Source organism: Micropterus salmoides, unplaced genomic scaffold, assembly GCF_014851395.1.
Source record: "Micropterus salmoides isolate LMB-PRFRI ecotype aquatic unplaced genomic scaffold, ASM1485139v1 Ms_hic_scaffold_6, whole genome shotgun sequence".
Classification (NCBI taxonomy): Eukaryota; Metazoa; Chordata; class Actinopteri; order Centrarchiformes; family Centrarchidae; genus Micropterus; species Micropterus salmoides.
In genome coordinates this window covers 37,306,556-37,317,519 of record NW_024044348.1, presented here as the reverse complement: position 1 = coordinate 37,317,519, position 10,964 = coordinate 37,306,556, and the positions used below count along the sequence as shown (strand labels likewise).

Sequence of the window (10,964 nt, the reverse complement as noted above, 5' to 3'; positions counted from 1 at the left end):
TGTTGGGTTTAGGCTATGGCTCCAAGAGACTTTTTTGTGCGTCTGGACAAGATACACGTACCACAGAAAATTCGTGCACGTAGGTGAAACATGCGGCGGGGGCTGCTTCGTTAAAGGTCACTTTCTATTGCCAGCAGGTGGCGCTATGACTGTGGGTGAATGTCGGCATGTACATGTGTTCAGGGCGGGACTCTCATCCTACATGTACACTTTGGTCCAGATGTGAGCATGTACACTGAAGTTACAACAACTTCCTGTTTCATAGCGAATCATCGACGCCACGGACACGCCCATTGACGAAAACGCGCAAATAGCACAACTTTTCATCGTCAATGCCTTTAGAAGGCGCAGCAGAAATTTGACGTCGATCTGACTAAATCCCTAGGAGGAGTTCGTTAAAGTACGAAGTGTGTAAATCATCCAAAAATGGCCGTAAAATTCAAAATGGCCGACTTCCTGTTGACTTTAGGCTATGGGTTCTTGAGGCTTTTTTGTGCGTCTTGATATGATACATGTCCCCAGAAAATTTCGTACATGTAGGTTGAACGTGAACGAGGGGCTAATTTTTTCCAATTTTCTAGGTGGCGCTAGCGAGTCATTTTGCAACGCCCATGTGCGAAACTTGTAGAATACGAAATTTTTCACCGGTTCTGACATGTTTGCAAATTTTGGTGAGTTTTCGAGAATGTTTAGGCCATGTCATTTGGGCCTACTTTGCAGAAAAAGAAAAAAAAAAAAAAAAAAAAAAAAAAAAAAAAATCCGAGCAAATTCAATAGGGACCTCACACGGTCGTGCTCGGGCCCTAATTAAGAGTATGGACCCGGTGCTCAGTACACTATAACAAATTGAATTGGTTGCAGTGATTTCCAACTTGGGTGGACGTAATCACAAAAGAATATCTTTTGTACACACTATAGTGAATAAATCCTTTGATGAGCCAAGCTAAAGTTTCCTTCTGAGTGTGATTAAAGTGAGAAAAATGTCTTACCATGCACATGGTTGCAAAACAAATGGGGAATAAAATGTAAGTGGAACCTGCTGGCAGTTACAAAATGTAAAGCTCAGCAGGCACTGATTGTTTTGATGCTGCACCCCCTTTTCTACCTAGGAACTGCTTTATATTTTAGGCTGAGAACCTTATTGGAAAGCACACATGCAGCCTTTTTTCTTACATTGAAGAGTCACATTTTCATAGTCAAAATTTTTATTTACAATCTTATAATTATAGACTATTATAATTTTCATAGAAAGACTACAGTATATTTCAATAAAAGTTAGTAGGTGGACTTCTGATCTTCGATTCATTTGTTACATAAATATAATTTCTCATATACTAAGCACTTGTGAGAAGTTGAATTGTTGCTGCAATTCTCTTACAGATGTGTATTTTTAAAAATGTCTCCTTACAATCCTGACAACTTTTAATAAGCAAATAATCAGTCACAAGCAGAATAGCTTCAAACATTTGTTTTATTTGTAATTCATAAGCAGAGGTATATTAAAAACACCCTGAGAGAGGATGGATAAAGAGATTTTATTCCAATCCAGAGAAATTGACTCTCCAAGCAGGATATTTTACACAGTTTATGAAAGCAGAGGAAAGTTGATGTTGATGTCAGTCTGTTGTACAAAACATTATTTGAGTTCAGTACTGAGTGAGGTTTCTATGGTTACTCTGCAATGATTTGTGTTAGGTTTTATTGATTCGACTATACACTGATTTTTAGGATAAACACTGAGAAGATAGTAAAGGTGTGTTGCTCAATTTGGCACAGTCACACAGAAAGTTTAACATCCATTATTGACAGTTTTTTCCAATAAGGTAAACAAATATGTTCTAAAGGACTCTGGCTGTGTTTGGCTGGCCTGACCACCCTGAAAAGCCCATGTGTAACCCTAACTCAGTCTTTATAACGCACCTCTGCTCTGAGTTCCTTTGTGATGTAGTTCAGCAATGCAGCAGTGACCTGCTGCTGGAGAGTGGCGTTGCCCATCACGAGGGATACGAGCTGGGCCGCGTCCGTCCAGTTTAGGTTGCCTAAGACGGCCACAATGTCATTATAGAGCTTCTCTTGCTCGGTAGGGGGGCAACTCCATCAGGATCTGAGGCAGAGGCCTGAACTGACCGCTGGTCATCCAGCTGCCCAACAGACCACCTACTGCTCCACCTGATACAGACACAGAGAGGGTGGAGGGGTAGAGTTACTGTGTGAGTATAAATTGAATATAAGCATGTACTAGTATGAAGTAAATCTGAAGCAACGACAACTGAAAACAATTCAAGGATAAAGGATAAGTCTGGTGATGAGTGATATTTTTCATCCCATGAAAAAGACCCAAACCAACAATAATTTGATCCTACTAACATGTAGTATGGCCGATGATGTTTAGAGAGCTGACATCAAAACAAAGAAAAGTCATGTATAATTCCATTATTCCATGCAGAGTACAATCTAATACATGTTATCTCAGCCAGTAACAGGTTGTTTTACGAGGAACTGTTATTAATGATGTCAGGACCAGGCTCGAAGGCCATGACAAAAAGTCATCTACCAGTGCAAATCCTCCCCAACAAATGTATTCTAAGTAATGTTTAAAGGCCGGTTAGGTCAGAAAGTATTCAGAAACAAACTAAAACATTGTTGATCTATTGATGGGATTTGTTGACGAGGAAAAAAAAGACACAAGCCTTATCCTTCAACTTGGCTGCAATTAAATACTCTCTAAATTCTTATTTGATGTTCTTCGTTCTCACCACCCCAAAGGGGCCAGTGTCAGGATCTGTTAGGAAAGATGGGGCCAGCCAGCTGTTGAAGCACCCTGGGGCAGGAAGGATTACAGTAACTTTTACTCAGGGACATTTTAAATCTTTTAATTCAATGATCTTAAAAGGCATCCTGCTGAAACCCAGCACACGCTGTTTCACCTGTCAGCGAGGAGGAGGGGAAAGAGGGCCCAATACTTCCTTCTGGCCTGGACTGGAATAATTCACCTGGTAATATGCAATACTACAGCTGTTTTTTTGAAGTCGTTTTTCTTTGCCTTCCTGCAGCTGGGGCACAGAACAGCTTCATGACATGATTTTACATATCAGAAGTTGAAGATGCCATGATCAATATTTTCAACATTTTTATATTAATGGATCAAATGACTACATGTAATGTGAGGTGTCGCCTGCAGTGATGAACCCAGAGAGAAAACAAAGACAAACATTATCCATGTTCTCCTCAGCTCTGCAGAGCTTCATTGTGTCTTTTAGCTCAATGTTTTGGATTTTACAGCCCACGACTCTAATGTTTGGTTCACTCTCACCGGCAGCAATCAGCTCTTTTCAGTGGAAAACCTCTGATTAACAGAGTTAGCGTTTACCTGGTGAACACATCATTCAGAAGCTTAAGAGACAGATATTTTCTCAGGAGTTAGAGGAGACAAAAGCAGCTAAAAGGAGAGTGAATATTGGACTTCAAAGATCTGTCTGCTGCCCAGAAACATGACTTCAAATAAATGCTAATGTTCAACTGTGCCTGCTAGCTGTGTCAATGTTGTGCATAAAGTTTGTTGTTCTGCCCCCAATTTTAATATTTGTCTTTTTAGAAGTGAGGCTATGTCTGGTATTCTCAGTCACACAGTGATTAAAAAACACAAGTTCACAGATCCCGTGGTAACATCTCCAAACTGATAGTCGTGTACGACCAAAGGTAAAACTCCCAAAGATTTTGAATTTGACATGATATAAAACAGCAAACAGCAGATCAAAGCCAATAAATAATCTAGCAGTGAATAAGGAGGAAGAGGTGGTGGGTAAGTATTGTAACAAAGCATCGGTCATGCTTTAAATAACTCCTTTTGTGTTATTCCATCTCCAAAAATGTCTCATCTATGAATGACAGCCTAGTTGAAGTTTTGAATTTTCCTCCAAGGTATGAGATCCTACAAATCTCACAATCCCAAAGGCCCCAGTCAGTGTGGGCTACAGAGGTCAGGATCAGTTGTTGTCTTACCAACAGCAATACCCGGAGGTCCACCGAGCAGCCCGCCTAGAAAGGCTGTTCCTCCTGCCACCAGGGCTCCTTTGGTGGAGTTTTTCACCGCGACCTTGATCTGATCGTGAGCTGATATTTCACAGCACAGACGCACGACATCATCCATTCTTGGAGCCATCCCTGCGTTCCGACACCGGCATGAGGACAATCAACACTGCTGTGGTTACCTAAAACAATAACAAAGACACATCTTTAAGCCTTGTTTCGAGGTTGAAGCTGCAGCAGAGTTTTCTCAGCTGAGTATTTACAGATGCGGCGGGGTTAGGAGACAGCATCTAACAAACCTCCAAACTTAACCTGATGTAGTCTCTCAAAGAAGAATGATGAACCACACTCAAGATAGCCTAGACATTAAATTTTCATTTGTAAGTTACCAGGGCGTTCTTGGAACGCCCCAACTGTGACTGATTTCCAGGATCCCAGATTAGTGGTTATGATTGTTGACCAGCATTAACGAATAAGCAACAGTTTAATAAAAATGAAATCATCCATAACCCTTAAGATAAATTCATAGTTTCAATAAAAATCATTTGATGACATTGCTGCCCTGGCATTTGGCCCTTGTGCTCTCAAAAAAAGTGAACCCCTAAAGCCAAGAGGCCTTGCTCCTAAAATTATTAAATTAGGCCTGTTTGCAAAAGACAGTGAAGGGTAGGCCTAAATGAAAAAAAAACATTACATATTGTTTCCCTTTGTGTGGTATGCTTTTGTTACCCTTGATGGTGTCAAATGTTGTATGCTATCTGAAAAAATATTGACTGACCTGTCCTGAATAAAATGAACTTAACAGTTTGACGTCTGCGTGTTCTGGGCTGAGCAGTGGATGAAGCTTATTTCTCTGCATTTGTCTGCAAAACATAGATTTTTTTAATGTCCAGCTTTTTAATGTCTGCTGAAAGTCACCAGTTAAAAGGGCCACTCGTTAAACCGAAACACATGTGTAGACAGACCAGTGTTGGGCAAGCTACTTGGAAAATGTAGTGAGCTAAGCTACTAGCTACTCTACATTAAATAAAGCTTCACTACAGAGAAGCTAGCCCCCAGTGAAATGTAGCAAGCTAAGCTACAGCAACATGGTAAAAGTAGCTTAGTTACATCTAAGCTAAGCTATTTTTTATAGTTAGGTCATATATATATATATATATATATATATTTTAGACACACATACATACATATATATACACACACACACACACACACACACACACACACACACACACACACACACCATGTGTTCACATCTAGATGTGTTAAACAACTCAGGACATACCACCCTTTGTTTGAACCCACCCATTTTTCCAGTGAGCAAAACTATTGGAACATGTGGCTGACAGATGTTTCTTGTTGCCCAGGTGTTGCCTTTTAGGTTGATTGTCCAAACATTAAACAGCTCTGCATGACTAGTCTAAGTTTTCATCCTTGGTTCAAACCTATAAAGAGTGCATTTCCTGTTAAAGATTATAAACCAACATGAAGACCAGAGAGCTGTCTATGGGAGAAAAGCAAGCCACTGTCAAGCTGAGAAAAGAAGGAAAATCGACCAGAGCCATTGGACAAACATTGGGCATAGCAAGCAAAACAAAGAAAGAAACTACTGGTGTACTGAGCAACAGACGTTCAACAGGTCGGCCAAGTAAAACAAGAGTAGTTGATGACAGAAATATCGTGAGAGCTGTGAAGAAAAGCCCCAAAACATCAGTAAGTGACATCACCGACGACCTCCACAGTGCAGGGTGAAGGTATCACAATCCACTGTTGGAAGAAGACTCAGAGAGCAGAAATATAGAGGCCACACCACAAGATGCAAACCACTCATCAGCAGCAAGAATCAGAAGGCCAGATTGAAATTTGCAAAGAAGTACAGAGATGAGCCGCAAAAGTTCTGCAACACAATCTGATGGACTGAGACCAAGATTAATCTCTAGCAAAGTGATGGAAAGGCCAAAGTGTGGAGAAAGAAAGGAACTGCTTATGATCCGAAGCATACAAGCTCATCTGAGAAGCCTGGTGGAGGTAATGTCATGGCTTGGGCGTGCATGGCTGCTTCTGGAACAGGCTCATTAATATTTATTAGGGCCCGAGCACGACTGTGCGAGGTCCCTATTGAATTTGCTCGGATTATTTTTTAGGGCCCGAGCACGACCGTGTGAGGTCCCTATTGAATTTGCTAAGATTATTAGGGCCCGAGCACGACCGTGCGAGGTCCCTATTGAATTTGCTCGGATTATATATTTTTAGGGCCCGAGCACGACTGTGTGAGGTCCCTATTGAATTTGCTCGGATTATTAGGGCCCGAGCACGACCGTGCGAGGTCCCTATTGAATTTGCTCGGATTTTTTTTTTTTTTCCTGCAAAGTAGGCCCAAATGACATGGCCTAAACATACTCGAAAACTCACCAAAATTTGCAAACATGTCAGAACCGGTGAAAAATTTCGTATTCTACAAGTTTCGCACATGGGCGTGGCAAAATGACTCGCTAGCGCCACCTAGAAAATTGGAAAAAATTAGCCCCTCGTTCACGTTCAACCTACATGTACGAAATTTTCTGGGGACATGTATCATATCAAGACGCACAAAAAAGCCTCAAGAACCCATTGCCTACAACAGAAAGTGACCTTTAACGAAGCAGCCCCCGCCGCACGTTTCACCTACGTGCACGAATTTTCTGTGGTACGTGTATCTTGTCCAGACGCACAAAAAAGTCTCTTGGAGCCATAGCCTAAACCCAACAGGAAGTCGGCCATTTTGAATTTTACGTCAAATTTTGGATGATTTACACACTTCGTACTTTAACGAACTCCTCCTAGGGATTTAGTCCGACCGACCTCAAATTTCTGCTGTGCCTTCTAAAGGCATTGAAGATGAAAAGTTGTGCTATTTGCGAGTTTTCGTCAATGGGCGTGTCCGTGGCGTGGTGTCAAAGATCAACTCTTCGCCATGACACGGAAGTTGTCGTATCTTCAGTGTACATGCTCACATCTGCACCAAACTAAACTAATCTTGTCCAGACGCACAAAAAAGCCTCTTGGAGCGATGCCCTAAAATCAACAGGAAGTAGGCCATTTTGAATTTTACGTCAAATTTTGGATGATTTACACACTTCGTACTTTAACGAACTCCTCCTAGGGATTTAGTCCGACCGACTTCAAATTTGTGCTGTGCCTTCTAAAGGCATTGAAGATGAAAAGTTGTGCTATTTGCGAGTTTTCGTCAATGGGTGTGTCCGTGGCGTGGCGTCAGAGATCAAGTCTTCGCCATGACACAGGAAGTTGTTGTAACTTCAGTGTGTATGCTCACATCTGAACCAAACTTTACGTGCTTGATAACTCTCCCACCCCGCTATGGAGGACCGATCCTGACACAGTCAGAAATAAATACAGAAATAAATAAATGCTCAATAAATAAATAAGCATCCAATTAAATACACAAAAAAATTAAGTAAATAAATAAATGTAGGTATTAATTAAATTATACAAGGAGACATAAATGTATATATTTTAATTAGTGCCTTTACTTATTCACCTTTGTTATAATTACCTTATTTATTTATTCTCCGTTATAATCTTCAACTTTATTTATTACTAATTTTTTTAATGTATTTATTTGTGTGTTTTAATATTTTTGTCTGTTTTATTCTTCCTTTGTATTTATTTACCTTATTTATTTTCTTTCTCTTTTATTTCTTCCTGTCCTTTTTAAATTTCTGTATGCATTTCTGCCTCATTATGCAAATGAGGAGGTGCTGTGTCTCAAGAGGTCATCTTCTCTGCTATTGGTGGACCAGTCAGACAGGAGAGCTCTAGGCCTACTCTGCCTGCAGACATCAACGATCTTGCCCCTCACACAGTCAGATGACTTCCTTCAGTGCGCTGAGGTGTTTAACAACTCTGAAGACAATACTACCAGCAATGTCTTCCTTCTCTTTTCACGTAGACACTCCGACAGACAGTGCTTTCAGTTTGCTGCATGCATGGACACAGAACTGCGGTATAGGGAGAAGCACACGGTCAGCTGGCTGCAGCTAAATCTGGAGTGCACTCGTATTCAATTCTGTATGGTAAATTCAGTTTTAACGGAGCAGAGCGAGCTGACAGGCAGAGTTAGAGACTTTTTCTGTCTGTTTCTCTATTTACAAAGATGCATGTTGCAGTCAGAGTCTTCTCTGAGATGAGAGCACGACATACAACACAATTTATCAAATTACACAACGGATATACAGTATGAAAATAAGATTGATTGGATTATACTCACAGGAAGTATAAAACCTGTTACATGCGTAACACAGTAATGTCAGGGAAATGACTTTACTTAGATTTAAGTACTGCAGTTGTACATTTGAAATACCTTCCTACCTTTCTGATAGGAAGCCTTCTTGAGGTGGTATAAAACATTTCTTCTTATATTCTGATTTGAGTTGTGGACAACTATGACCACATGAATTAAAAAAATTAAACATTTCACTGCCCAAGTCAGCTATAACACAAGTCTTGTTCATCAGACTACATGCTGTACAGTATTTGTGGACAGATTTTGTCCCAGGATTTATTATGCATTTCTTCTTCTTCGTTGCATGATTTAGAATAATAAGGTGAGAAATGGGTCTATTCTGAGTTCATCCTGCACTGCAGCAGCTAATAAAGTCCATTTAATCCCAAAAACGCTTTTCTTTTAGGCAGGCTGGAGCAGAAAACAACTCACCTTTCTCAAGTTGTACAGTAATGTCACATGTGTATGAAGGTGGATCAAACAAGCTAATCTTAAATGTCAAAGTAGAGAGGAGCCTAGTAGGCCTATTTATTTTCATTCATTACACAATATGAATGAGCTATGCAGACAGTTGTAAAGAAAGAACATCTTTTTCTTCTGTTCTCTACTTGTTATAGTTACACAGTATTAGGGGTGTGGGCTGTATTAAAAGTATCCACTGTTCTCCCATGCTCTAACACACAGTAACGATGAAATGTGTGCTGTTCTCACATTCTTCCTCTGTATGTACACATAAACAACAAGGCAGGGAAATATAAAAGGTTTATTTTATTGTTTGGGTACATACTTGTTCAGTGTACATGCTCACATCTGAAACAAACTTTACGTGCTTGATAACTCTCCCACCCCGCAGACATCTACACACCAATACCGATTTCTATTCATAGCGGCAAGTGCTATGTAGCTCCACATAGGGGACACAGGAAGTGACATACAACACCTTCATGTGGCGTCGGAACCGCGTAGGAAATTCACAGCTGCACCGGCAGAGCTCCAGAATGTGCAACTCGGCCGGCTCACACGCGGACGCGCTTACAAGTGCGAGAGCCCGCCCAACGCTGCTTGCAGCTTTAATTCTCATTGCTTCACAAAGGAACTGGAATTTGGTTTCACTTTTACTTGTATTAAAATGATGTAATGCTTATACCCGGCATGTACGCCGAATATCAACGTGGCTGCAGTCAATTCGTAAAATATATCACGTCAAATTATTCGCGTTATAAATGCTCGGCAACAGCCACGTTTATTATTATATTTTAAATTGCCCGGTTTCTGAATGGAGTTTGGTGGGACAGGTTCGTTAGTGAACTTGGGGGTCGAGCACTGGTCTAATAAACTATTTTATGTCTATAGTGTTTTTTCAAATAAGAGACATAATGACAGTAGGTTTAATCAACGATGGTTTGATTTAAATTCAACACAATTCCACAAAGTTTCATATCTATTTTAATAGCGAACAAAGTGTGACTTCAAGCGCCAAGTGATCCGTCTTCCGTCTTAAGTTGAGGCAAGAGATAGAAGGCAGCGGTCACGAGCCTATCGTCGATAATTAACTTTTTTTAAATGAAAAAAATCCTTTCAGTCTTACCTTCAGTTCTGGTCCTGTCCCGGAAGCGTAGTTTTCAGTGTACACATTCGCCTCTTCCCAAAACATATGAACTTTGAACTATGCAGTGGGTGGGATAGGCAGTAACGTTAGGGTTGCTAACTTCCGGGGGGAGGGGCAAAAGTAAAGTGCCTTCCCTTATAAATTCACGTCTTTAAGGTTCCAGTTACGAAACAATTCCGTATTTAACGCAACCCCATGGAGGTAACGTTAAACAAAAACCTTCCACTGACTGACTTATCATTGCTTCTCTTTGTTATGACGATAACCCTACTTCCTGTTTCTTAAAGATATCAGAAAGTATATAACAGACAGGCGGGACAAGATGATCATTTAAGCGCAGCGGGTTCATGTGATTTTTATTTGGAGATCCACGAAAATCAAAGATGTGTCATAGCATCGCTACGATAGACTGCATGAAGATCACTACTCGCAGTCTATCTTAACTTTAGGAGGGCTAGCTTTACTCCAACACTCCCTTACTTTACTCCTTTTTATTTTTTACATTGTATTTATTTTAAATTTTATTTATTTATATGATTTATTAATTTTAGTACGTCACCTCCTAGTCTTGTCTGTCCCCATGTCAATTATGCACTGTTCTGTAACATGCCACTTTGTATGTACATTTGTCAATAAAGATTAATATATATATTAATGGCCAGACCTGCACATGCGCACCACACAAAACACTAGCTGAAACTCAAAATTATGGATAGAGTTAGCTAGCTTGTTGTTACTTTGTCCATATATTATATCTCGTCATTCTATATAACTATACAATAAGTTTTTAACCAGCTTTGACGGCAGGGTTCCCTGTGCTTTCATCATGTTTCAGTGGTTATCAGTCCACGCGAGAAATAGCTTTTTACGGTACGGTAGGGTCGGTTCGGGTTCCACTCTGAGCTCCAGCTTGAGAAGCCATGTACACAAATGTAGAAATACAAAAAAACCGTGACATCTCCATCCGCGCGCTTCACTTGCACATGCACGCACGAGAAGAAGTGGGTTTGTTGACATGTGACGCAGTGACTGACGCACTCACGC

At 40.5% G+C, this 10,964-nt stretch overlaps 1 pseudogene; it reads right to left on the bottom strand.

Annotated features, from left to right (window-relative positions):
* Positions 1 to 1,453: 1,453 nt before the first annotated feature.
* On the bottom strand, positions 1,454 to 10,039 carry LOC119889822 (annotated as a pseudogene).
* Positions 10,040 to 10,964: the final 925 nt, after the last annotated feature.